The sequence below is a fragment of the Oxyura jamaicensis genome, chromosome 3 (genome assembly GCF_011077185.1).
Source record: "Oxyura jamaicensis isolate SHBP4307 breed ruddy duck chromosome 3, BPBGC_Ojam_1.0, whole genome shotgun sequence".
Taxonomy (NCBI): domain Eukaryota; kingdom Metazoa; phylum Chordata; class Aves; order Anseriformes; family Anatidae; genus Oxyura; species Oxyura jamaicensis.
The window spans coordinates 77,197,914-77,225,254 of record NC_048895.1 but is presented as its reverse complement, the minus strand read 5'-3'; the positions used below and the strand labels follow the sequence as shown (position 1 = coordinate 77,225,254).

Here is a 27,341-nt window from a genome sequence, read left to right as displayed (position 1 = left end):
TCTAGAAAAGGGAGATAGATGGAGGAACAGCAACAAAAAATATTAACTTTCAGTGGCCAGCACTTTACCTGTCAACAGTACTATATGGCCTGTTTAGAGAACTCTTTCATTAGTTTCTTGTCTTCTCTTCCTTTTTCCTTTCTGCAAATGTTAAATGCTGCATCTAGAGCTGTATTCAGAACATGCACATCAGGGGAAGCATCATAAGGTTCAAAACAGGACCTTTAGCATCCTGCTACCCATCAGGGCACCTCCTTTCTGAAAGGAATGTCACCGCATCCAACTAAATCTGTTCCAAAAGAACCAGGTCAATGCAGTATCCTAGACATCTCCAATGATATAGCTAACACTACTATTTATATATCTAATATTGGGAAGGGAATAGTCACTCCCTTACCTGTTTTACTTTTCTCGTGCCGACTGGGCTTCTTGTAAGCAGGGGCTGTCATGCAATTGATGTTTGCTGGCTCCACCCAATAAGCCGAAAACCTGAGGCTCATATGGGTTTTCTTCTAGCCCTAGCTGCAAGGTTGGAGATTAAGATTGAACACACACACACATTTTTCCTTTTTTTGATGTTGGACCTTTGTTCTGTTTGGTTGCTTTTTATGATTGTGGCACTGATTATGATTATGTCTATCTGGCCAATTTTCAGAATGTTGAGGTAATGTACCAGTAAAGCAGGTTTACATTCAGCTTTGCAAAGAGGAAATGATGGATTAAGCATGGATGAGTTGTAAAGAGCCTCTGAGAACAGGCAGTTTACAGAGTCATTGATGGCACAAGAATACAGATTCCTGTAATTTGTGGTTGTGCAGGAAACTCACCATAAATCACCATGAGATTCAGAATCTTCCAAATCCATGCTACGATCTGGAGAAGTCTTCAGTGTAGATAAGTGAGTGACATATGATCCTGAGACAGTAGTGACTATTTGTTGTTTTAAATATTGTCAAAAACTACAGGGAAAATGCATGGTTGGGTAAAAGTTTTATTTATTTATTTATTTTGCTGTTGTTTTGTTTGTTTGTTTGTTTGTTTTTCTTCTGCTACCAACGAGTGCCACTAGGCACTGTGGTGTTCATGGAGGTTCCAGTGCTAGCATGGAGATGGAATTTTGAGTTTACTTTTCCTTTATGGTGTCAGAAGGAGTAAAATAAAATTCTGGATCTATGTTTGAAAACAGTCTCAGTTTTAAGTTCAACCCAGCTGTACCCTGAGGCTGAAACATGGCCATGTTTTGGCAGCAGGGAAGACTGCCATATGTTGCAGTGATAAAGAAATTACACTGATGCCAATCTCTAAAGTCAGACTTATAAAAAATATCTAAGGGAGTATATTTGTAGCAGTATAAACTTATATATGTATATAGAATAGAAGAGCCTGACAAGCCTATTTTTCTGTCTACAGGACAATTTTTTTGTCTCTAGCAGTCATGCACTTTGTAGATGGCAGAAGCTGCAATTCACAATTGCTCTTGAGAGAAGAAAGATATAACCCATAAATCCATTCCATTTCCCCATTACACAGAATCGTGTGTTGTCTAGCTCCCAGCTTCCAGTAGCCATAGCACAATTCCACTCTTTGAATAAGTTCTTACTTATTGACTGGCTTTTAGTGAGCACATACTGGAAATCGATAAGATTCTTTTTTTAGCAGTCGTTCACGTCAAGCCTCTAAATGAGCGCATGGACGTGGAGATCCTAAACATGGCCGGCAGCATCGTGACATTTTTTTTTTTTTTTTTAAGGTCAGTGTAGGCTGCTGGTTTATAGCTCTCATGGGTGACATGGCTTCTAAAATAGTCAATTAGCTCATTTCAGTGCCAGCAGTTTGTCAAGTCTTTGCACACACACACAAAAAACTATTGGTGTTATTGATACACATGTAATAAAAACTACTGCAGGATCTGTTCATAGGATGTGGGAATTCCACAACACATCTACTGCAACTTTATGCAGAACAAAATATCCAATACAAAATACTGATCTCAATCATATATCTTGTTTTCTATTGTAGACTGAAGCTGCTGTTTCTCATTGCTGAAGGAGGACTGCTGCTGATCCAAAAATCCCACTATCTAAGAAGTTTTAAATTTACTCCATTTACCACTATCCTGAGACACATTTGTGAGATTGCTAAGTTGCTGAGAATAGACAACGGGTTCCACCAGGATCTTCTTGTTTCACCATTTATGTCCTTGAGCCCATGAAGGAAATTATCCAGAGACAATAAATTTGTTTTGAATCAGAAGTTTGTGTTCTGTGTATACACAGCCTAGCCATTTCCACTTCTTCTCTTAAATTCTCACAGTACTTTGAAACTGAGAAAAAACACTGGCTTTTTCTTCCTGTATTTTTTTCAGTGACACTGCGGTATCTGAAGAAGATATTAATTTCTTTTTATGGCCCACCATCTCATCAGACACAGTAGCATATTTCTTTATGTTATTCTGAGACTGGAAGGTTAGTTTGTGAACAATTTCCACCACTGGTGTCAAGATATTTAATGCTGTTCCTAACCCATGTATATGCTCCTCAGTCAACCTCCGCAGCTGAGCTTTCCTATCAAATCACAGAGCCTTATTTTGTAACCTTTGAAAAAAAGGCATATATGAAACTTCTGCATACACTGATTCTTTAACAGAGGCAAAGACATTGATCCAACTAATATTAGCTGCTGATGGACAGGATAGGAAGTGACCTATAAAATATGTGTAAGTTGTCAACGTCTGCGGCTGCTTCAGACTGTTCTCACTAGTTGAATCTTGTATTTTGTTGAAAGGCATTAAAAGGCCAGCACCGCACTGCTACCTGGATGTTCCTACCCATGCCTTCTCTGTGTAGCCACTTCAGGGGCAGGGGCAAAGCATTGCCTGTCCTGAAATAATTCTGCAGCCCCTCAGAGGCCAGTCAGCTACTTGCTGCTCCCATTCTGCTCACCTCTGCCACCAGCACTGTGCCTCCTGCAACTCTGGCACTCCGGTTCCTGCCGAGTTTCTAGTCGCACTGGCTCAGAAGTGACTGAGTATAGGGAGACTGTTCATCACTTAACATTGTCACGTCCACACTGTGCAGTGCAGCAAGGTGTGGACATGTTTAAGCTGACACAGAGCAAAATAGCCTTAGAATAAATGGTAATGTGGCCACAACAGCTTTGTGTTGCGCGTGAGTTAACTGGCTCAGATAAGAAGCAGTGGCTTTGTCTTTATGCCTGTTTTGAAACACAAATGGGCCTCTGCCTGAGATGCGGAAGATGCTGAAACTTATCCAAATTAGTATTTAGCTACATATATGGTAAAATATCCTAATTACCGGGGATGTAGATAAGAACCTAAGAATATCCTAATTATAGGGGAAGTAGATGAGAATCTTATGAAAAGCAGATGTAAAAGGAAGATATCGTTCAAGGCCAATGGATGAGAGAAGGACAAACAACTCGTTAGAGAAGAATGAACAACTTGTTGGCAGGAAACAAGGCAAAGATAAAAACTTCTAAATACTGTCCAACAGAAGGTCAAAGTCCAGAGAGGTAAAAAAAGTTTAACCTCCTCTTCCTCATTGCCTTCATCCTGAAAGACCGCTGCCCATGACCACCAGGCTGTATTGCGCAGGCACAACCGGCAGGAGCTAAGGGCGGGGAGTATGGAAATGAGTACTTGGAAGAGGTCCGCCTTTTGGGGGAAAATAATGAATATTTATTGGAGCTCATATAATATGTAACAGTATTCATGTATAAAACTGTGAGAGACGACCGGGCAGGTGCGCACTTTTTGAGGGAAGCTATGCCCAGTGCGCCTGGTGCACTGCAATGAAGTATACCTACTTTACAACCCTATGGCCGTGGAGTCTTTTCCGTGTATCATGCCAGGTATCACACTGCCTCAGCACCCATCTGCCTGAAACTTGATTCGGAGAATCTTAGCATTATGGTGCTGTGCACTTTCCGAATGGACTCTCCAGCTTTCACTGTCTGCTCTGCAGAGCAGGAATTGTGTTTTTTGGTGCCTTTACTGGACACCTCAAAGTAGAACAACTCCTCTGGCAGTAGGCTTAGCTAAAGGCCCACACTATGAAAAATGTTTTGGGCATTGTCAGCTGAAAAAGGCTTGAACTCCTGTGACATGACATATATATACAATTTAATATGAAAGCATATCAGAAATGGAGGCAGATATTTTGGGGATCTCCCTTTTATTTTTTTTGCATTAACTGTACAGATGAGAAAACAATAACTGACACAAAAAAATCCAGTAGTGGGATGCGAACTCTGCTTAAAACTCGAGCTGCTCCAAACAATTATTTAAATAGTAGTCCAGCAATGTCTGCTCTTGCCGAATTTCAAGAGTGGCTCACTAACCATTAATTATTTTGCCTTTTTCTTTTTTAGTATCTGGTGTGTAGAAGGTTCTTCACAATCATGAGATCGGTCAGAGGGTAGGGGGAGAAAAGCTCCAACCACCTCAGTTTCAAGAGGCAAGAAAAATTGCTGAGCGTTATCGAGCCTGACTGCACCCCCCGACACACAGACAGCATCTGGGGGAAAAGACCTCAGCATGACGGTTTTACACCTGTGGCTATGCCCGGGGCTCTGCCGGGCCTCCTCCCGGGCCACGGTGGCGGCTGGAGGCCCCGGGAGCGAGGGCAGCGGCCGGGAACCGGCGGCAGGGTCCCGCTGCCCGGCCCGGCTGCTCCCGGTCAGGTGCGGCCCAGCCGCCCAGGGCTCGGCGGGGGCTCGGCGGCCGCGGGCGCTGGGCGGTGCGGGGCGGCGTGAGGCGGGCCGGGGCGGTGCGGGCAGGCTCCTCCCGCTCGGGCAGAGCCGCACAGGCGGCCCGGCGGCTCTGCGGCTCGGCGGCCTCGTCTACCCCTCGCCCCGCCGCCGACGTCGGAGCGGGCTGGGAGGCACCTGCCGCGAGGTGAGCTCGGCGGCCGGCACCCAGCCGGGGGTTGGAGGTGCCCGGGGAGCCGGGGTGGTGGCGGCGGGGGGTGCGTTTGGTTGTTGCCACGGGGACGGATCAAGCAGCAGCGCCCGCCCCTGGGGCGCCCTCCTCGGTTTGGGTCCGGCGGGGTCGGGGCGAGATGGAGGACGGGGCGATCCGAGGCGGGCAGGGGAAGGCAGGGCAGAGCAGGGCAGGCCCCCGTGTCGAGCTGGGTAAGCCCTAGAGCCGAGCGGTGGAAACGAGCTGTTCGTGCTTAAATGCGCCACATCGCCCCGCTGGCAGGGGGCTGCGGCTCGGAGCGGCACGGCCGGGGAAGCTGCAGGTGGGGAGCCGGGCGAAGAGGGCGAACACATCTAATAAAAACACCAGAATCAGTCCTTTGATTCCTTTCAGCTTGTTATAAATCCTTCTGGTTTTGTATAGCGTAGGAGAATATCTCTCCGAAGCGGGTTGGGGTTAGTCTCACTTGAATAAATAAATGCTAAGTGCAGCATTCATTTAGTCCTTAAAAAATTAGGAGTAGCCCTGGAGGCCACAGCACTGCTAAGGGTGGCACCGAGGGTGAAGGATCGCTCTGGGACCCATTTGGCATGGCAGGGGCAAGGCCTCCGCAAGGTGCTCACCAACTGCTTGGAGGTTTTCATCCAGAAACAAAGTTCATTATTTACCTAAAACTTCCAGAAATCGCGCGATCCGCTGAGCAAACCATATGGTAACCACAGTTGCTTAAAGATCTACCGATACATAGCTACTGGGTATGATCTCTCTGTTATGTGCCAGTTTGCAAACGAGCAGAGAATTTTCTGCTTAACACGGAAAGTATTCCAGGAGAATTCCTTTCATCTTTTGTCTGCGTTTTGGATCGTGAATAATTTGACAGTATCTGCAAAGCACTTTGCAGTTATTATGTATGAGGTATGAAGCGAGGTATGGGTACTCCGAGAAACTGCTTCAGAATAAAAAACTCTCGCTTTAGTAGGGCACTAAAAATAATGCAGTCATACCAATTAACACCTCTTAAGCATAAGATTCTTTCAGGTGCTCGCAGTGTTGATAAAAATATCATTAGGGTTGTGATTTATAGTGCATATGAGCAACAAAAGTCCCCGTTTCTTCCTGTATAAGCGTGCATGGAGAAAATGTGCATTTGGACAACTATTGAATTGGCAGATGTGGGGGAAACAGTACTAATATTGAAAAGGGGGAGCAATAGAGGGGACGAAGCGGCATCTGGGTTTCTTCAGAAATGATCCGGTTCAGTTTGGAGGTATGTCTTCCATTCAGTCCTAAGAGCGAGGAAGTGCTTTTAAGGAATGGAAGAGTGGAATTTCAACGTGGAAACAGAGGTGCTATTTATTTGACACTTTGTAAATTAGCATACCAAATGAACCACCCAGAATATCATACTAAGCATTGTCTTTACTTTTAGAATATCACGTGTTATTCTAAAAGTAAAGATGACTACACAAAAATTAAATTTCTGGAGATTTGTTTTTGAAAGCAAGCTCAGAAGTGTCTGGACTTTGAATTGGCCCTGAACACAAAATGTGGAGTCTTTCCTCGGACAACTCAAGATTCCCTGACACCTATGAACTGAGCTGTAATCTTACTGGAGTCTGCCTGCCCTGTAAGGAGGGCATGAGCAGCTAGCTGTGTTTGAGATGGCAGCTCCTGGTAAAAAGTCTGTATATTGCTACATGTGTAAGTGAATTTGGCTTGGGATTTGAATTTGAATTAATGAAAATAAAATGCTCGAATAACATCAAGGAAGAGGTTTTTGTTTTGCTTTATTACCTTTTGATTGTTCTGTTAGTAATAAGGGGACCAATAAATCTGCAGTTCACAATAAGGAGAAGTATGGTTGAAACACTTGTAGCAGATGGAAACTCAGGCTTGCACAGGCCTGTTCTTCAGTTGGTTCTTGCAAAGTGAAGTGAGCGGATTTATCTGGAGAAAATGCAACATACTTTTAAAAATGACATTTTTTGTTATCTCCATTTTCTTTTTTTGATTCAGAACATGTTGCTTCTGTAAGAAAAATCAGATACAGATTTAATGTAGCTTCTAACATTGATGATGAGCTTCTACAATGTAGCAAAAAGGAATCTACTGTATATGAAATTCAAGGCACTGCTTTGGTGTTTTGGGTTGACTTTGCAGACTAGAGTGTGATTGACTTAACGATCAAGAATGGCAATTATTTGTTGCCACATGAGTTCAGGGAAGTGATGATTATAAATTGGGTGAGAAGTGAGAGTTGGTTGAAGTGAAAAATGACAGTCATTTAAACACTCAGGCAAGAACAGTTGACAGTTCCAGAAGAAACCAACCGAATGTGAATGTTGTCCACTGTCATTATGCTCACCTACAGTAACCTTGTAGTTGTCTCATTTTAGTTCTTTTTAGTATATATTAAAAACATTCTTCATATTTCTGATCAATTTAAGACTTTCATATGGCACTTTCCAGTGTTTTCTGTATGCTCTGAGGCCTTCAATTATGCCAGAACTGATTGGAAACGGAAAAGAAAAAAAAAAATCTCGTGTTTGAATTTTTATACCTCAATTCTTTAGAGATTTTTGGAGGAACAGTGTCAAAGATAGAAAACTACAAAAGATTTCCTAACAAATTATTTGTTTTTCAGAAGCATGATTTTTAACAATTTTTTTTTCCTGATGATGGTGAAGTTGAGTAGTTTGAACTGGGAGACCAGGAGAGCTTTGAAACTCCGGGTCCTGTGTGTTCCCATGTGGACCAGCCACGCTGGATCGGCCTGGCCTTGGTGGGAAGAGAAATAGCTCAAGCAGGCCAGAAAGGAGCTGCAGTGTGTCCTGGGCAGGTGCTAGTCTGTGTTCTGGCCCAGGCTTTGTCACTTCCAGCACTTGTGAAAGAACTTTGTGCAGACTGCTGCACAACCTGGCTAGGAGTGGAATTGGAAAAAATGTTTCGTCAAGATTTTATCAGGCTTGTACTTTTTTTAGTTGCTCTTTCGGCTGTGGAGAAACTTGGACATAGCTAATCTTTGACATCCCTTACCAGACTTTCTTTTGACCAGCAATGCTTGGCTTCCTTTCTGGGAAGAGTTTTTGCACCCATGGAACAGTGGAGCCAGAATATCTTCTGTGCTCCACGCTGTCAGTAGACAGCTAAGTCACCTAAAGGGAACACAGGTAGTACTGATGTGTCTTTATACACATGCCTGTGTTGCTAACCCTTCAGAGTACATCTCAGTTGGCTTGAGAAATTAACGGTGTCATTTAAAAAAAGTCCCAGTAGTAAATGCCACACAAATTCTGTTCACTTTCATGACAATAAGAAGCTATTGACTTTGATATCAGCAGAGATTTGTCTGTAGTGTGAAAGCAACAAAATATGTAAAGTTATGAGAAAAATAAATCAGAGGCTTTCAGAACATCAATAATACTCAAAAATGTATGATTTTTCTTTAAATTAGATGACTACTCTGAACAATTATGTAAATTGAGAATGTGTTCTGCCAAAATTTCTGTAGCAATATGCTGCAGTAGTGTTGAAGAACTTTAATTGTGGGGGATGAGCTTTGTAGGGGGATAAACACTGTAAATATTTTGATTCATCAGTACTTAAAGGTTATGGTTATTCTGAAGAGTGTCCTTTGCAAACATTTGTCTTTATTTTTCCTGACAGGAATTGCATTATATATGTAGTGGTGGGTTTTGACAGTATAGAAGGTGTGATGTTGCAGCCTAATTTACTTTTTTTTTTTTTTTTTTTTTTTTTTCTGATTTTGTGATTACTTAAGATGTGTCTTAAAAATGTGGATGTGTACTTTTTTCCCCTGGTAGTCTAACCCTACCATCTTCATTTTTTTTAACCCCTTTATGCCTCCAGGATAGCCTCTCCTCCTACTCTTCAGTAAAAGTCTGCTTTAAAAAATTCTCAGCATTGTTATTTTGGGCAACGAGGGGCTTTTGCTTTGGAGGTGTGATATCTATGAATGATTGAGGTCCATTTCTGCTGTGTTCATAACATTTGGTTTCTGTCCTGCATGGGTTTAAAACAAACAAACAGGAAACCAGCAAAAAGTGCTGATTGGCTAAGTGAAAACTACGTTGCTTAGATTAATAATGAATTCTGAAGTGGACATGAGCAAGCTTATGGCCTTATTATGTCTGAAACATTTTCCGTCAGGGTTCACTTCAGGTTAAATGAAGTACATACAAAGGGCTACTGCCATTTGTGAGCTAAACTGGAACTCTACCTGGCTTTTCAAGACAGAAGAGATAAAAACCTGTGCTTGAAAAGTGTCATTGGGGTTTGTAGGATGCTTTCTTTCCTGTTTTAGTTCTGATGTTCTGTTCTCTAAAACTGATAGTGATCATGTTTTCAAACAGCTAGGCTTATAAGTAGAGAATGGTTTTGTGTGTATATATATATACACACATATATATATCCTCATCTGATATAGATTTTAAAATGGTGTCTTTAAATAAATAACAGAGAGTCATAAGGCTCCCTCTCTGAGGGGATGCATCCTTTGCATGTTTCTTTTCTGTGTTATGCTTCGTTTTGAAAGCCTCCTTTGAGTGAAAGTGACCTTTATTTTAGTTGCATAAAACTGGAAAGATCTGAGGTGATGTTTCTGGAAAAGTACTGTGACTTTGACGTCTGCAAACTGAGGAGATCAAACAAGAGATGTGGACAGCTGATGGCTGACCTGAAGTGCGGAACTTCTTTAGTGGGATAAGAATATGTGCTGTGTGTCATATTCCTTAGGAGAACTTCCTTTATACATATATATATTTTCCCTCTGTTGGTAGAAAACCCAGGCAAACAAGCAGGGAGAGGACAGAACTGCTTTCTGGCAGGGTCTCAGTGCATCAGGACTGCTGAGCACACTAAAAGCAAGCCACGGCCCTGCTGCACGTGCTGCCCATCCGCAGCGAGGCCGCATCGACCTGCACTCCGCATCTCTTGCGGTCTGTGGTGAGTTTTGCATACAGATAGGTCTGCTGGACTCATGGGAAAGTGCATAGGAAATGGAGGGATGTGATACAACTAGGGAATCTCATGTGTCTCCTTTTTGCCTATGGGCTTCCATCCTCCAAACGGGGCCACAGTAGAAGTGGAAAAAGCATAGAAGCTGCTGGAAGGTAAAGAAGAAAGGACTGGGTGTTCTTCACTTGCTTACTTATGGAGGAACAGAAACAGGAGTTCGACTTTACAACAAGCAAGTCAAACTCTGAAATATTTCTGTGGCCAGGACTGGCCTCCTAACCCATGCACTCTTGGACCAGTGTGGCCGGACCCTCAGCCAGAAGCATGCTGTTTGGTTGCATGTGACGGAGGAGACTCCCTGAAGATGAGAACAAGTCATGTACAAAACTAGCGTGGTACATACTTTTCGCAGCTATTCATATTTCCACAGGATCCTGGATCTGTCCTAGTGCTGTAAATGGTCTTACAGGGTGGAAAGCTGCTAAACGGGCGGTTGGAATTTATCGTCTTTACTAAGCAACTCATGCACTTTGGACTTGTATTGATTTTAGTGGTGCTGCCGGATAAGTGAAGAGGAGCAAGGCTTTAATTGCTGAGCCTTGTCCGCTGCTGCTGGAGGCAGATCAAGACACAAACACCTCCAGCTTCCTACTTCCCTCTGCTCATGTAGTAAAGCTGGTGGAGCAGGGCTTGTGCCTGCACCTCAGCTGGCTGTGGGCACTGCCATGGCATGTCTGTAGCTGTGTGAGCTGCCGGTGAGTGGGTTTGCACTGCAGTGCTGGTGGGAGGGTGGAAACACAACTGATGCTATGCTCTGGGGCAAAAATCTGTGGCAGAGCCTGAGGCATACTGGATGGGGAGTGGAAGTGTCTTCGATGGTGTAATTTGCTTCGGGGAATTTTATGTTATGTTTCTACGTTTTCCCCTGTCACTGATTGGTCTGTGTTGTGTGAATATTTAAAATTGTTGCTAGAAATCCGGAGGAAGGAATTTTCATAGGCTGCATCTTCTGGCTCATTTATTCTTTGGCCCCAGCAGTGGGAGAGATTACTACGTAACTACCGAGGGGCTCACAGCAAACCCAGCCAAGCCCTGAATGCTTTTATTAAAAAAACAAAAAAACAAAAACAAAAACAAACAAACAAACAAAAAAAAAGCAGTAGTGTAGCCATGGTGACCTAAGGGTAGGTGAAGGTGAAGGGTGTTGTTTGTTTGAGCCAGTTGAATGTAGTGTGCGGGAAGGAGAAAGAAGGGCAAGGGTACCAGGCAGAAGCATTTCTTTTGCTTTGAACTGATGAGGTCAGAAGTCTGAACACTTGTCTGTTTCGTTTCTAATGATATTTCTGATCCCAATTAATGATCAAAGGTTTTAAAAAAGATTAGAGATGATCTTTTTAGGATTTTCTTCCTCAAGACAGAGGCTTTTCTCCAAATCAGGAAAAGACGTATATCAAACTGAGGGGGGTGAAGAAAATCATGAGCTGTAAATCAGAGCCTTTTGTCTGACCAAACAAAAAAGCCCTGCTCTCTGTTCTCTGTTAAGATTACTTTCCATCCATACACACATTTTAAAACTCTGTCAGAAGAAATGGATTTTCTCACAATGTTTGAATGTAGTGGATTTATGATCCCTTATGCTCCTCGTCCGGATAGATGGACGACAGCTGAATAGAAGCTGTGGATCAGTCTCTCCTTGCCCTTTTTGTCATGGTTCGGTAGGAAACGTTCTGCAGCAATATCAGCTTCAGGTTCCTGTGATCCACCTGCACTCCTCTTGTGCTGTCATCACTGTTTGTGGAGGTGTGCTCTGGACTGGCTCACCAGTACTCCTCGTAGAGCTGATCACAACACAGGTCAGTTTTAAGGAGGAAAAAAAAGTAAATTGAAAATCAAAAGGTAACTCGAGAAATGTCTCTACATGTTCTAGACCAGGCAAGAGAAGGAAGCACAGAAGCCAGTCTTGCTACTGAACTTGTACCCCTTCTATCTTGACAGAACAGCAACGGACTGCTTTGCCTGGGAATGAATATATGCAGACTAGACAGACGTGCATTGGAGGTGCTTGATGTTCTTTTGTATAGTAAGGGATAAAAGTTGTTAAATTAGTGTTTTTATTTACCCGATTCTTTCACTGAATTGGAATAAGCAAATGTTTTTACTGCAGCTTACCATAAACAAACAGAAGGGTGTTTGGAAATCCTGACCAGCTTTTGTGTAGGAGAGAGCAATCATAACAAACTGCTTCTGTGAGAAACTGAAAACAAATAAAAGATGAGCTGTTACCCTTGGTTTACAAAAGCAGAAGCAATTGTGCCTAAGTAGCAAGTGACTTTAAATATTGAAAACCCTTGTTTGCCAACCTGGGACAAATTTCAGTAATACTTCATGTTCTCCTGTTTTTAGAAGATCTTGGAAACCAAATGCAATGACTTTAACCATCTCTGGACTCAGAGAAGGGTGGAAAATCTCCAACTACTGCATTTAGTACTGCAAGAAGTCTTCTGAATCTCCTCAAGGTATTTCCAAGAATACCAGCACTTTTCCTATGTGTTTCTGAGTGTTACTAACCACTTACAGTGTTGCAGTTAACTAAAGCAAAGAATCCATCCCCCTAAAAAAAAATAACCACCACAAACTACAAACTTTTGTGCAAGGAAAACACTTCTTGTATCCAGAAACGAAATCAGTGAGATTTTGTTCTTCTTTGAAACTATTTTCTGTATTATTTTGTGTTCTTGGCATATTTCAGCCTTTCAGTCCAACATTACTGTAACAAGTGTTAGGTAGGCATTATTAAGATGAGCAGAGTATTTCCAGTTGTGCGGCCAAAGGAAGGATTTGTGAGGTTTTTTGTTGTTGTTGTTTGTTTTTAAAAAGCACTAGTTAATTAGTGACACCAAAAATGACACCAAAACCCCAACACAATACTCCACTTTTACTTTTTACTGTTTTTTTTTTTTTTTTTTTTTTTTTTTTTTTGTGACTGAGTCATGTCTGAGTATCTTGATAGCAGATAACTCATGTTGGCTGTATTTATCCAGCCACATCCATGCCCGAAAGAAAGTCTCCAGTATTAAAAAGTAAAGGGTTAGGCTCAGACTGGAAATGGAACTGATGAAGTGGTAATAAGACTTATGCCTGAAATTGCACTTTTTTTTTCTTAGTTATACCCTCCATAGAGCAGAGGCCTGTCATAAGCAGTCTTGGGATCTTCACAGAGAACTTCTTGTCTGTGTGGTTCCACTGTAACCTAGTAGCCTGGAAAATTGAAGCCACAGATCAAATGCTTTTGTGACTGTAATGGTAGGAAAAACAAATACAATCTGTTTTATGGGGAAGGATGAAACCTTCCATATATAAATATCTTCAGGACATGCAAATTGACTGTGCTGTGTAGATACTCACTTAGCTCTGAGCAATGCAGCAAGAGCTGTAGGGGGACCAGTATTGTTAGTACAGTGTTTTGTACAGGTGACACATTGAGAAACCAGTCTGATGTCTCTGCAAGCCTCTGCATTAGGCTGTGTTGAATGCAGGTGAGCTGATGATGCTTTAGAACTTCCAGATTGGTAAATTCCAATCCAGAGAGGATTTCATAAATATGTTAAGATCAAATAACTTTTAGGTTTAGCTAGTCTGTATTTTGTACTCTTCCTCTGCTGGAAATTGACAGGAAGAACCATCACTTGTCTTTTTTAGACTCAGTGTAAGTACAGAGGTAAAGCTAGCAGTTTTTTGCAATATGCAACTCATGTTATATTTGAAAGGATGGTCCCAGTGGTGATGCAACAACTTCTGTCTGCTTGCTGACTGACAACACTGCCAGATCTAAGAGTTACAGGACTGTAAGGTAGAGAGTTATCTTCCAACCTACTTTTGCATCTATATTTACTGAAGAACAAGTGTATCCTGATAAGGTAGTGTTGCCAGGTAAATGATTGAATCTGGCCAAACCTAGAAGTCAACCCTTTGGTTACAGTGACTTGTGTCATCTGGATGCAGTCCTTCATTCAGTTCTTCTTGGCTGCATTCAGCATGTTACTGTCCAAAGATGGAGCGGGGGGGAACAAAAAAAGCCCACTAAGTCTGTGCTTAGAGTACTGGAACATGTACAATACAACAACTCAATTCATTGGCAAGGTGAGGATCAGTCTGTCCCTCCTGCAAATCCTCTGACTCAAATCCAGGTTTTCATGTGCCATTTAGTAGAGGGAAAAATCAAGCACCATTTAATTATCCTCTTAGCTGCTGGATCTATCTCCAGAATCCTTGGACTGTCACAGGAGAGGATGGGTGGGTGCTTCAGGCCAACTTTATGCCAGTCAGCACCTTTTGGGCCAGTGTGTGTGTTTCTGTTCCCAGTTCAAGACAAATAGCTTCCATTTGTTGTGAAATTCAGTGGCTTTTAATCTTAGCATTGCCAGCCTCAAGCATTCAAACAATGGAAGTCACTTCCCAGACATTAGTAATTAAATAAATTCAGATGCTTTTCATAATAGTTCACAAGTCTGTTGTTAGATTGTTCTCAAGCTTTTCTCAGCAGCCTTGAGACCTGAAATTTCATTCTTTGTTTGAAATGAAATTTCAGGTGCAGTTTGGTTCCAGGAGCTGTATTTTGTGACAGGGAAGGAAACATAATGACTGCTTTATTTTGACTGTTCCTTACCTTAAAATGTGTTTATTTTCTGATCACCTCTTACCTTTGACTGCAATAAAACATTTGTCTAGTGGTAGAGACTGAGTTAGAATTTTTTTCTTCCTACAACAGTCTGCCTCTGATGGTGAGGCCCTGGCACAGGCTGCCCAGAGAAGTTGTGGATGCCCCATCCCTGGAGGTGCTCAAGGCCAGGTTGGATGAGGCCCTGGGCAACCTGGTCTGGTGGGAGGTGTCCCTGCCCATGGCTGGGGTACTGGAACTGGAGGGGTGTGAGGTCCCTTTCAACCCAAGCTGTTCTATGGTGTCAAATTGTGCTTTAGTAGGTCTGTTGTTTTTTAATGAAGATTCTGTCGCATCTACACATTCCTCTAGAGAGGTACTAGCACTAATATAATTTTTATTATTTCCAGTGGACCAAATTTGGAGGCAACATAGGTAGCTTCCATATGGATTAGGGACTGGGAATCTAAACTAATGAAAGACTTACTGAAATTAATATATATATACATATTGTGGTTCCACGGAGTGGTCAGAAAAATACAGTGAAATACAGCAGGTAAGACTCCTCTCGATCATGTAAAAAACCTTATGAAGTTTCTAGCACATTAAAAAACCTATTTTAAATAGTGTTGTTTTGTTGGGAATATGCAGTTTAATTTGGTCATTATTCCTTTCTGAAATTGGTTGTCCCTTTTATGTTAGCAGAAGTTGCTTTTGCTTTAATAGTTCATAGCAGCAGGAATCAAATGCTTTACACTCAAACAAGAATAATTATTAAGAAGATAAACTCTTATCATGCTGGTACCAGAAATATTTAATGTGTTTTAAATAATTAAAAATGCTAATGTGATATCCCTGTAGATAAAGTGTGTAGTTAAGGCAATTAACAACATAAGATCTTGTCAAATGAGGCTTTCAATGTGACTTTTTTTCTGCTACAAAAAAGCCCTAACATCTCTATGAAAAGTGATTGTAATCAGTCGTACAACCACCTGTGGTGGAGGGGCCTCAAAACATCATCAGGTCCAACCTGAAAAATCTAAAAAGTGAGGCTGGATGAGATGATCCAGCACCGTGTACGGTTCTGTCTTGAAAACCTGCAATGATGGGGACTCCACCATGTCCCTGGGGAAGCTGCATCAGGGATTCTTGCTGTAAGAAATTTCCTCTTTATATCAGGATGAAACATATCCTAGTACAATTGTATTCATTGTCCCTTGTCTTTACCATGTGGCTTCTTTTGAATAGGGAGCCTCTGTCCTCTTCACAGCTGCCTTTTAAGTACTGGGGCGCTGTGATGAAGTCCCCCCTGAGCCTTCTCTCCAGGGTGTAAAGACATAACTCCTTAAGTCTTTACTCACAGGGCATGTCCTCCAGCTTTTGGATCATTTCCTTGGCTCTCTGGACCCTCTCCAGTCTGTCTGCATCTTTTTTGAATTGTAAGGGGCCAGAACTGGACACAGTGCACCAGGTGCAGCCTGACAAGCCCTTCCTAGGGTGTGATGATCACATCTTGATCTCTGCTAGCAATACCCTGTGGATGCAGCACAGGACCAGTTTGCTTTCCTTGCTGCAGCAGTATACAACCGACTCATGTTCAGCTTGGTGTCCACCAGGATACCAGTTGCCTTTCAGCATGGCTGCTCCCCAGCCATGTAGATCCTTTTTTGGGCTCATCTGAACTGATAGGAAGGTTGTGAGTCTTCCAAATTGAGCTTTGACTTCTCTAAGGACCTCAGTAACATTGTTAGGGACGAAGGAGCTGCTTTTGTCCTTGGATGTATCCATGGAGAAAAGATTTGGGAGAAGAAATGTCTCCATGGCTCTCTAGTAGAGTTCTCGTGTAACTATATCCAGGGAATTCTCTGATTTCTGGGATATGAATACCCTAAAATAGCAATAGGCCACTGTTGTTATGTTTGAAATTCGTGCTTTCCTGTTTTGATTTTGAATTCCTTCCCTGCCAGGCAATTTGGTTTTGATAGAGGTGTCTACCATAACCTCCAGGAATCTCATCGTGAAGCATACAAATATGAAAATGCAACTATATTTGACATTGGCTTTATGTTAAATATCATTGGTTGGATGCCAGGTGAAGTACATCTTCTCCAGGGACTGCACCTATCCCAATTTTGCCCAATTGTGGCTTGCTTGATGCCTGACTACCTTTGGGTTCTCCAAACCCAAAGGCCTGTTTCTTCTATTTTCTATAATTTTAAATTCTCCTATTGGGAGAATATTATTAGGTTACCTCCCACTACAAAAAGAGCTCCACTCCTTTTGTTGCAAGAAAACCTTTTAAATATGAGTGGCTAATTATTTCAAGATTTGATTTCTTCTTTCTTCACTAGTGAGAATGCTTAATGCGTAAGTACCAGTTGAGATCTGCTTGCCTAATAGCAAGGCATTTCATAATTTACCTAGCTGCATCTGTAGAAGAGATCTAATATTAATATTTCATTATTTTTTTTCAAATGTAAAACAGCATTTTTACTAGCAAGATATGAAATGTTACATAAAAAGATTCACAAAAATGTAGGCTGTTCATCTATGAATTCAGCCTGATTCTGTTTCAAGACTTGACCAAATTATTGATGAATTTGAAAATAACAAGTTTTGACCTGAAGTAAATAGTAGGATATGATGTGTTTTCTGGAAGTTAGTGGATATTCTCAGTTTCTAGGATTAATTTAGAATATTAAGTATTTGCCGTGGCTTTCTCAGCCATCATACTTAGCAGAATTCTCTCTGCAGAAGGTTTCTTATCATGACTTACTTTTTCTAAGTTACTCCCTGTACTTTTGACGTTTGGCAGCATTGTATTTAAAAACAAAAATCTTTGATTGTTGGGCACTTCTGCAAGAAGCTTTTTTATTGTTTTGGGGTTCCTTTAAGTGATGAACTTCTGTCAGAGTATTTTCTTGAATAAATACTCATCAAAATATATTACATAAAATTATTTATTTCACCTTTTGTCAATAGTCATTTAGGTCTCAGTTACTTGCCTAAACATGGACGTGTAGTGCTATCTGATACCGTGCTGTCGTGCCAAGCATCTAGCTGCTGATCCAGAAGAGACTGGATGTCCTTTATGTATGACTTATGTGATATCTCTCAACTCCTCAGGGAGATGTCTTAGTAGGGGGTCTGATATGACAGTAAATGAAATGACAGTATCATGAACTGAAGTCTTAATTGAGCTTAATTGAGGGGGAAAAAGCAACAACCAAAAAACCCTTAATGCTTGGATATAGTGCTGATAAAGTATTATTTTTGTTTATTAAGTGAAATAATAAATATCATATAAATTGCAGTTGCGCTAGAATCACTACTGGGCTTTCCAGTCCTTGAAACAAAACAAATATGACAAATATGCACAAATGAATACAAAAGAATATGCGTATCTTTTAGTATTATGGCATGTTTGCTTTGGATCAATATTGATTCTAGCTAGATGTTAAAGGATTCTTAGGCTGGTGTAATAAATGGAAAGGCTACAACGCATAAATGTGTTCCACCAGGACACTTGAAGAGAGACTTGGAGGCACATGCATGCACTGGGGTTTTGATGGAATTTATTCTATTGGAGTCCTCACCCTGGACTGGTTGGCAACACTTCTCCCAGGCCAACTGGGCTTCGGCAGTAGTAAGGCTGTAGTCATGTCTATCTCAATGAGTGTTTGTAGTTTTGGAGGTGGAAAGAATGCTCAGTTCACAGGCTGTTTAGATGCTGGGAAGCTAGATGGAGTAATTCATGTTAACCTGTAGCTTTCTGTGGTTAATGTTCATGCTAAATTTTCACTTGCACCTCTAGGTGAAAACTCAAGTATAGTAGGTAGTTTTTCTCTCCTACCATAAAAATACAGTTACTTGAAATAACAAACATGCTTTTTTTCCTGTTAAAAGCAATGTCAATATCATCTGTCATGAATCTAAGGTCTCAAAGTGGACCTTTCTTTACTCACAAAATACTTGCTAGACTTCTTTTGTTTATAGTTTTGAGAATCATAGTGGAATGGGTTTGGGAAGTTGCCAGCTAACATGGTAGCTGTTCAGTAGTTTACCAATGAAAGTGTAGACTTGAATGTTCTGCAAGGGTTGCTATCCAAGTATTTATGTGTAAAAAGCTAGATTCCAGTTAAAGTTACTGACAAAGCAATGTTTTAACTTGAGTTATGAGTAGCTGTTTGTAGCATTCAGTGATTCTTAACAATGTCCTTGAAATTTTAAAAAGTATATACCTTACTTAGGAACAAGTGCTCTCAGAGCCTTTTACATTACATTTTTCATACTGTCGGGTATATGGATGTTGCCTCTGCAAAAGCTGAGCTCCAGAAATTTACAAGGAGTTACGCTTGGCAATGTTTAGCTTGGCATGCGATTCACAGGCTTTGGTTAGACATTTATGGCTGTCTCCACAATCATCTAATGTTTGGTTCCAGGAGCGGTATTCGCAAACCGTAAGAGGCCTGCTGAGGTCCAAGTTCAATGTCTGTGTAGTGATAGATGCTTAAGAAGAAGGATTCTCAACAGGCCACAAGTTGTTTGCAGGTTTATGAAGGAAGAACAGGATATCTAAGCCAGCTGGTACAAAAAGTCAGAGGTGTGTGTGTTTAACGTGCCTTACTCTCCTGGAAGTAAGCACTTGACTGCAGCATTTCTAAGTCTTTCAAAAGTGCCTAGATTCATAGTGCCCTTATGAACTCAGGTAGCAAGTTACTTCAGCAAACAAATGATTTACTTCTTTCTTTTAAAATTCCTCTCTCTCTCTTTTTTTTTTTTTTTTTTTAAGATTTAACAAAACTAAGAGCTGTTGATACAGCACTCGCCTAATAATAGATCTGAGTTCAGTTGTTCTTGCTGTGATGGGCATTTACAACTGCTTATCTCACCTTGTGTGAAGAAAAGCAGAGTCAGAAATGGTGATGTTTTATTGACCCACTATGAGTGGGTCAGAAAGTGTGACAGTGGGTAGGAATAGGTGCCTATAATCCAGTGATGGAGGTGTTGCCCTGGGGATAGGGATACCTGGTTCTGTCCTGAGAGCTGGGCCCAGAACATTGATTTGGCATTTTGTAAGCCAGCCTGTAGGTGAAATATGTATTATGGCCCTGCTTTTAACTGCTACAGAAACGGGAGGTCTGAGTGTGTTTTTTCTCATTAGGTCAGCTGAAAACAGCACTGATAGGAAGTCCAGCCCTTGAGAGGTCTCCATTTATAGCATCTCTGCAACTCACTGGGTACTTCTGCACATACCCATTTCTGAGACAGGGTTACTGCTGAGAAGTGACAGCATATGATGCAGTTCCTGGAGTGTTCTTTGTAACTGGTCTTTCTTTTGGCAGCCAAATGTGTCGACAGCTACTACTAGTCATGTCTGACTTGTGAATTTATACAGGTCTCTTACAAAACATCCATTGAACAGCCTATCTTGAAATCCGTAAGTACCCGAAGGATTTTAGATATTGCTTACAGGATTAACTCTGAAAAAGAGTAGAGCACATTGAAATTTGGTGTTTGCAAACAAGAACTGGAATGTCTTTCTGGTAACCTAATTGATGGAGCTAAATTAGAGTGATCTTTTACTTTATCACAAGTATTATTTTAAAGTGAGTTTCTTAAAACATGTTTTCAAAGATATGAGTCATGTTGTAAAATGCATCACATGCATTCTCAAAATGAGTTGTTTCGGTTATATTAACTGTCACCTCCCCTCCTTCCTGGTGTGTTTTTTCTGTGCTGAGAGGAATTTTTATTTGGATTGGCACTGGGTGTTAATGATGGTGGGCAGCGTCAGAACTTTTTCTAGGTAGCTGGACTGGAATACAGAATGTGTCTTCACTAGACTTGGGAAGTACGTTGAGCAGCAGACAAGAGGAAAATAAGAAATCTTTTGTTTCAATAAAATCTGCAAGTATGAAGTCTAGATGTCTTGTACAAAGCCTAAGTAAAAGTTCTGGATGAATTCCTTGAGGGAAAGACTGTACTAACTCTACCATCAGCTTGGGCAGGTCATTCAGCTCTTTTCCTTGATAAGAGTTTGGGTGTCCTGATGTTTCCTTTGTGTTCCCTGTAGATTTGTGAGCCATAAATTCCTCTTACACGTTCCACAGTACTCCTCCCATCCCAGATGAGATTTATCTGTGTTCTTTTCTAGCTTAGCTGATTAAGGTTATACATGTAGCAGGCACTGTGTAAACATGTTACAGGCAGTGCATATAAGAAGTAAAGTGGTCTATAGTAAAAGGGTATTGTAGATGATGGAAATTCTATTTTCTCTAAAAAATAGATGCTTTCTTGATCTGCAGAAGGCAGTGTAAAGTGGTGAAGGACTGAGAGAAACCATCCGTCGTGGGGATTGTAGCGAGGGAAACCAGTGTCCTTCCAGAATGCCATAGGCTTAATGCTTTGTTAGTCTGTAACCATGGTGCTTACAGCACTTCAGAATGAAACTTCTGGGTGCTCTAATGCAAGCTTGGAGTAAAAAAGGTATAGGAAGAAAAGGTGCCAAAAGAAGTTACCACTGCAGATAGAGTGGCACAGGTTCAAAAGTTCAGATTTATCATGCCCCAGATCACATTTTTGAGACAGTATGCAGGAAGCAGTACTGCAAATTGCATGTATACCTCTCGGTTATCTTGTATTCAAACTAACAATATCTCATAGCTTTCTTCACGGTGAGCATGGAATTTCAACAATCAGGAGCGTTTTTACAGTTCTCACTGATTATTTAACTATGACAGTGTCAGTATGTCCATATATGTACAATTGATACTAGAATCACAGAATCACAGAATAGTCTAGGTTGGAAGAGACCTCCAAGATCACCAAGTCCAACCTCTGACCTAACGCTAACAAATCTTCCACTAAACCATATCCCTAAGCTCTACATCTAAACGTCTTTTAAAGACCTCCAGGGATGGTGACTCAACCACTTCCCTGGGCAGCCTATTCCAGTGACTAACAACCCTTTCAGTAAAGAAGTTCTTCCTAATATCCAACCTAAACCTCCCCTGGTGCAACTTTAGCCCATTCCCCCTTGTCCTGTCACAAGGCACGTGGGAGAACAGACCAACCCCCACCTCGCTACAGCCTCCTTTCAGGTACCCGTAGAGTGCAATAAGGTCACCCCTGAGCCTCCTCTTCTCCAGGCTGAATAAGCCCAGCTCCTTCAGCCGCTCCTCGTAGGACTTGTTCTCCAGGCCCCTCACCAGCTTCGTAGCCCTTCTCTGGACTTGCTCAAGCACCTCCATGTCCTTCTTGTAGCGAGGGGCCCAAAACTGAACACAGTACTCGAGGTGCGGCCTCACCAGAGCCAAGTACAGGGGGACAATCACTTCCCTGGACCTGCTGGCCACGCTGTTTCTTATACAAGCCAGGATGCTGCTGGCCTTCTTGGCCACCTGAGCACACTGCTGGCTCATATTCAGCCAACTATCAACCAATACTCCCAGGTCCTTCTCTGCCAGGCAGCTTTCTAACCACACATCTCCCAGCCTGTAGCTCTGTTTGGGGTTGTTGTGCCCCAGGTGCAGGACCCGGCACTTGGCCTTGTTGAACTTCATACCGTTGGCCTCGGCCCATCGGTCCACCTATCCAGAAGAATCCTTTGAAAAAATCTCACAGCTGTCTCTTTCTCCTAGAAAGAAACAAAATTAGGACCTATCAGATTATATCTTTCTGACAAATATATATATATACTATGTAGTAGTAAGCCATAATAATTGAACAGAGTCTACTACAAGGTGGAGGAGAAAAAGCTTTTGGAGGAAAACTTTCTGACATTTACTGTGGAGGATAAACAAATAACTTCCCATCACAGAAGAGAGAGTATTTGAATAGCGTGTGGAGTGGCACATAGAAGGTGGCAGAGGAGATTATTCCTTACCTGGGGCATATGTGTATCCTGGAGGGAGAGCTTCCACCTGGAAGATGGGGCTAACAGGAAAAGAGAATTGCAGCAAGGAACTGTAAACTTTCAGTGCTGTGGGAAAGGCTAGGAGACTCATGAAAGGAGCAGGCAATAGATGCCTGTTAGGATTTGTATCTGAAAGAGAAACTTCCCAAAAAGCAGAGATGACTAGGTATACTTTACCACTTAGAGCTTTCTTGATGGCAATGTATAAAAAGTTTGGAGTCAGGCAGCCACCTCCATTCTCTCCCTTCTCTTCAACCCCAAACACAGCGGCCAGAAATACATTGTCTGTAAATCTTATGTATTCTAATTATCTCATTATAGTTTGGATTTTTTTTTCTTTCCAATTAAATTCTCTAATACTTTTATCAAATCTGTCTTTTCAATATAAAAGTGTTTTTAATCACTTTGAGTTCATTATAAGGTAAGGGTCTAGATTAATTGGATGTACTTCAAAGCACTGGCCAAGTTTGGGTCCCGGCACCCGTACTTAAAATTGTAAATCAATTAAAAGTGAGTAGTACTGAAAGTTACATGTGAAAATTCCTTTTATTCTTAAAGCAGCTTACAGCTTAACAGTAATACAGGCATCCCTGTAATACAAGTTTATGCTGGAATGTTATTAACCAGGCTTACAGGAGTTTTGATACAACCTAAATATGGAAAAAGGGTCTTAGGGGAGGTTGTATACACGTTTTTTCCATGTTTTTACCCCTTGTTTGCTTTTTAGACATAAATAAAAACCATATGAAACTACTTTTTTTTTTTTTTTTTTAAATCCAACATTCTTTTGTGAGGAGGTAGTGGAATTAGAAATACCCAGTGCCTCTCCTGTAGTAAGACAATCATAGGCAACCTCAGTTTGGGCACTGGAGCAGTTAGCTTTTTCGTCCTTAACTTTTTGGACATGTATTCTTAACACTTTTAAAGGGTAAGTTGAAAAAAATCTGGAAGAGCTGTGCTGACCACACAGAACAACAGCCAAACTGGAACCATTAGCACTGAGCTCTGCTGCTGAGTAAACTGTCAGGCATTATCCATTATAATCCACCATAGTCAGCAGAAAGTGCAGGCGGCTGTTCTGCAGATACTTCTCCGCAATGAAGATGCAAAACATGAAGACCTTGTCTTCTGTTCTAAAATCTAGATGGCGTGGGGCTTTGATGGACATGGATTCTTTTGGTTGCTTTCTTTGAAATGTGATGGTGTTTTTTTTGTTTGTTTGTTTTTGTTTTTGTTTTTGTTTTCTGGTCACTTGCAAGTCTGAGTCCACTCCTGCCCTTGGCTCTTTGTCTTTCCTTGTGTATTCCCAGTCTTCACTCCTGAACTAAGCATCTAGTCAGTTCTTACTGGCACTGTTGAGTTTACTAATATTGATGAAGCTTTCCCTCCCTTCTGGGAATGGATGTGGGTGAAGTTACCTACCCTTCTGACTTCCAATAGAGACATGACTAAAGTTTACTTTGGACTGTTAAAGTATATGAAAGACATCATGCTAATTTAATGAATGATAGGTAAAATTGATAGTGATTTTGTGACCAGTTACTATATGGCATTATTAGATTGCCAAAATGTAAACACGGAAGCCTATTACTATGCTGTTGCAATACTTGTATTTGGAAAATTGCTGATTGATCATACTCTTATCTACCGAGAACTTCAAACTTGGATAAAAAATAGTTTTTTATTTTATTTTATTTTATTTTATTTTATTTTATTTTATTTTATTTTATTTTATTTTATTTTATTTTATTTATTCATAGGGTTGAAAGCACACACTGAACAGATAGCAAACATTTTGTCCTGTTGCGCTTATGCTTTGAGGGGAAAAAAAGACTCCTTGAAATATCCTGGTCACTCTCCTGGAGGTATAGATTATCGTGAAGTATAGTTCTGCCACCCTGTGGCTACTGAAGGTCATTCTTAAAGTCACGTTTACTTAGTAACTTAGAGCCTTTTTATTTTAAATTTTATGAATGCTCTTTTTTTTGTAAAAAGTTGAAGGATTATTATAAGTTCCATAAAGATATATAAACTCTCTATCATTTTATTGAAATAAGTGTAAATTAGAGAAATAAATATTCATATTCATTGGGAATGTTTTTAAGTTAATACATTTTCTCATGGTGGTGTAGCATGCAGCCATATAACTGGTCACCTCACAAGGCCATCTCCTATCCAGCAATCACTTGCACTTTACTATAGCGTTTTTTGTTTTCAAGCAGAAAATGTTTACTGCTTATGTCTGAAATACAAAAGTTCACTGTAGACTATCTGCTGTGCAGTATACCTCTCTCACATGCAAATTTTCTATATGCAGATTTGAAGGGGTTTCAAAAACATGCCCACATATTTGTGACTCTCACTACTCTAAAAGAATGATTGCCGTGTTCAAGAAAAGCACCGTGATGGCTGTGACAGTTGAAAATTCAGGCTTATCCGAGTGAGTCACTGATGAAGTTGACAGCATTTCAGAGCACACTTCGCTCATGTGTGTCCATTTCAGTATTACTTTCTCTAGTTATCAGCAGAAATAATTATGATCTCTCTAGTTCAGTTTCTGTTACTCTACAGTAAAAATCTTTCTGACCTCGTTTAAGGAAGTCTTCCATATCTTGCTACAAACTTGTCAAATTTTCCAGAAATTTTCCAGAAAACAAAACAAAAAAAACACACTTTTTTCCCATTTATTTTTTTAATTCAATGAAACTTAATGCAATTGAAGTTAAAAATGAAATTTCAGTTACAAAGTACTTAAGTCACCCTGTCTTTTCCTTTCTTGAGTTCTACAGGAAAAATCTTGAAATTATACTTTGGCAAAGTGAGTTAGGTTCATGCCAGCAGCAGTGTGAGTTAAAACTAAAATGCCATGGAGCTTTCACCCTGAGCCTTCATAACGACTGATTGTGTGGTTTAGATGTTTTATTTTTAGAGAGATTTATTTGTTGATACATCTTTAGAGAGATGTATTTGTTGCCAGAGTTTCAGAAAGGTGAGATGATAAATTATAATATTGTTCTCCTGACAGTTCTCTAATACTGATACATGGGTCAACTGTAGGGAATGGCCTCCTCTTGGCAGGTAAGTGATCAGCGTTGCAGCTTAAATGACAGCAATAGTAAGTGGCTCTGTAAAGCTAAGCTGATCATGCAGACTCATGGTTATTACAGTTGTATGAAACTGATCTTTTCAACTTATTGAAATTTATTGAACTCCAAATGCCTAGTTTCCCGTGGAACTGCAGACTGTTTCCTTGTTCCTGCGTAGCGTGCTGCTGTGTTCCGTTACCTGTCTGCATACGGCTTTATCAGCAGAATGCCTCCACCTCTTGCTCAACTGGTAGTATGTATTAAAATAGGCCTAAAGTTACACAGACAGACCTAAGCCTAGTAACTATTTTCATCTGAATGCCTCTTCAGAAAGTGTTCTGAATAATGATGTATTAAAATACATCGAAAACACACATGAAAATGGATGAAATTGTGATTCTGCTTGTACGTCCTTTACCGCTGTGGTTTCATTTTGTATCTGTGGTTTAAAATCTTAATGATTTGTGACATCATTTGGTAATTTGGTAGTGACAGACAACAAGATTAATAATTCTAATTGACTGTAGCTGGTAGCCTTCATTACTTTACTGATTTTGTTGAATGTTTTCTTGCATTGTTTTGACTGACCCATGTTTTTCCAAACAAATCCATTTTTTTTTCTCCCTTGGTATTGTAATTGCTACTAAATCTTAGAGGAGTTTAGTTGTATTTTTGTTTGCTTTTTTGTACTATAAATGCTTTCTCTCGGAAGTCACTGTATTCAGGCACTAAATCAGATGAGAAACTTGTAGTTGGTGTGAGTTATGGTTTCACTGACAACATGGGGCAGTGGCAGAGCTTTCCTGACAGTTGTGACTTTCTTGAAAATGTTTGTATGGAATGGAAAAAAATATTTCAATTTTCAAAGACATTAAAGGGGAAAAGTAATGTCTCCCAGGCAAGCAGAGAAGTGTTTCAACATACTCAGAAGACGAAGTTTGCAGCTAACCTTTCTTTTTTTGCTTTGTTTTGTTTCCAAGATGTTCCATTTCCACAAATTCACTTAGCAGAGTTCTGAAAAAAAAAAAAAAAAAGAAGATAATGCTGTCCTTTATTCTATGTGAATAATCATCTGTTATGTGCATCTTGTTTTTGATAGGACTTGACAATTCTTTTTCTGAGAGACGGTCAAGCTTAAAAGCATGATTTATTCTGACTTACTAAAACCAGAGTATGTTAAAGATAAATCTAGAAGCTCTCTGAGTAACGATCTAAACTAGGACAGAAAATTGCCGTGGGTAAATCTTAATGGTCTTATTCTGAGTCTGTTACAGCCTCCTTCAGGATGTGCTATGAAGTCATTCTCGAAGGAAATGGATGTGGCATACTCCTGATGTATTTTTTTTTTCAATGCTGTGTTTTCTTTTTAAATAAGGGTGTTTAAGATTGCATGAAGATCAAATTTAAACCAGATACTTGAAGTTGTCAAAGGGAAAGTAACATTTCATGGAGTCCAAATGCTCTATCTTCACACCATACCTATTTGGTTCAAAATTTTGTTGTTCTGCAGGAAAGAGTAATGCTATGTTTGTGATCCCTTTGGTTTGTTTTGCACCTAATCTAAGTTATTATTATTTCTTCTAACTTAAAGTGAACAAGTGTGCTTTTAAGTGGGATTGTTTTTCAACGCTTGTAATACACATTTGGAAAAGTGTGTATTGGGGTAAGAAGGTCACTAATTGAAGATAAGCTGAAAATGCAAAATCTCTTAGGAATTCTTTATTGAGCATTTGTAGTCTTGTTAACTAGTTTGTGTAGGTGAAT

The 27,341-nt window shown here is 40.6% G+C and overlaps 1 protein-coding gene across 11 annotated transcripts in view; it reads left to right on the top strand.

Annotated features, from left to right (window-relative positions):
* The first annotated feature begins 4,596 nt into the window (after window positions 1–4,596).
* KLHL32 (kelch like family member 32) overlaps window positions 4,597–27,341 on the top strand; it is a 128,616-nt gene continuing 105,871 nt past the window's right edge. For 3 of the 11 annotated variants that reach the window (XM_035319993.1, XM_035319996.1, XM_035319987.1), the window contains exons 1-2: window positions 4,767–4,915; window positions 12,320–12,432. The gene's annotated coding sequence lies outside the window, so the exon portion shown is untranslated. Of the gene's footprint in view, window positions 4,916–5,242; window positions 5,262–10,344; window positions 10,672–11,911; window positions 11,975–12,319; window positions 12,433–27,341 lie in introns of those variants that run through there. The other 8 variants (XM_035319988.1, XM_035319989.1, XM_035319999.1 and 5 more) reach the window with 8 other exon arrangements.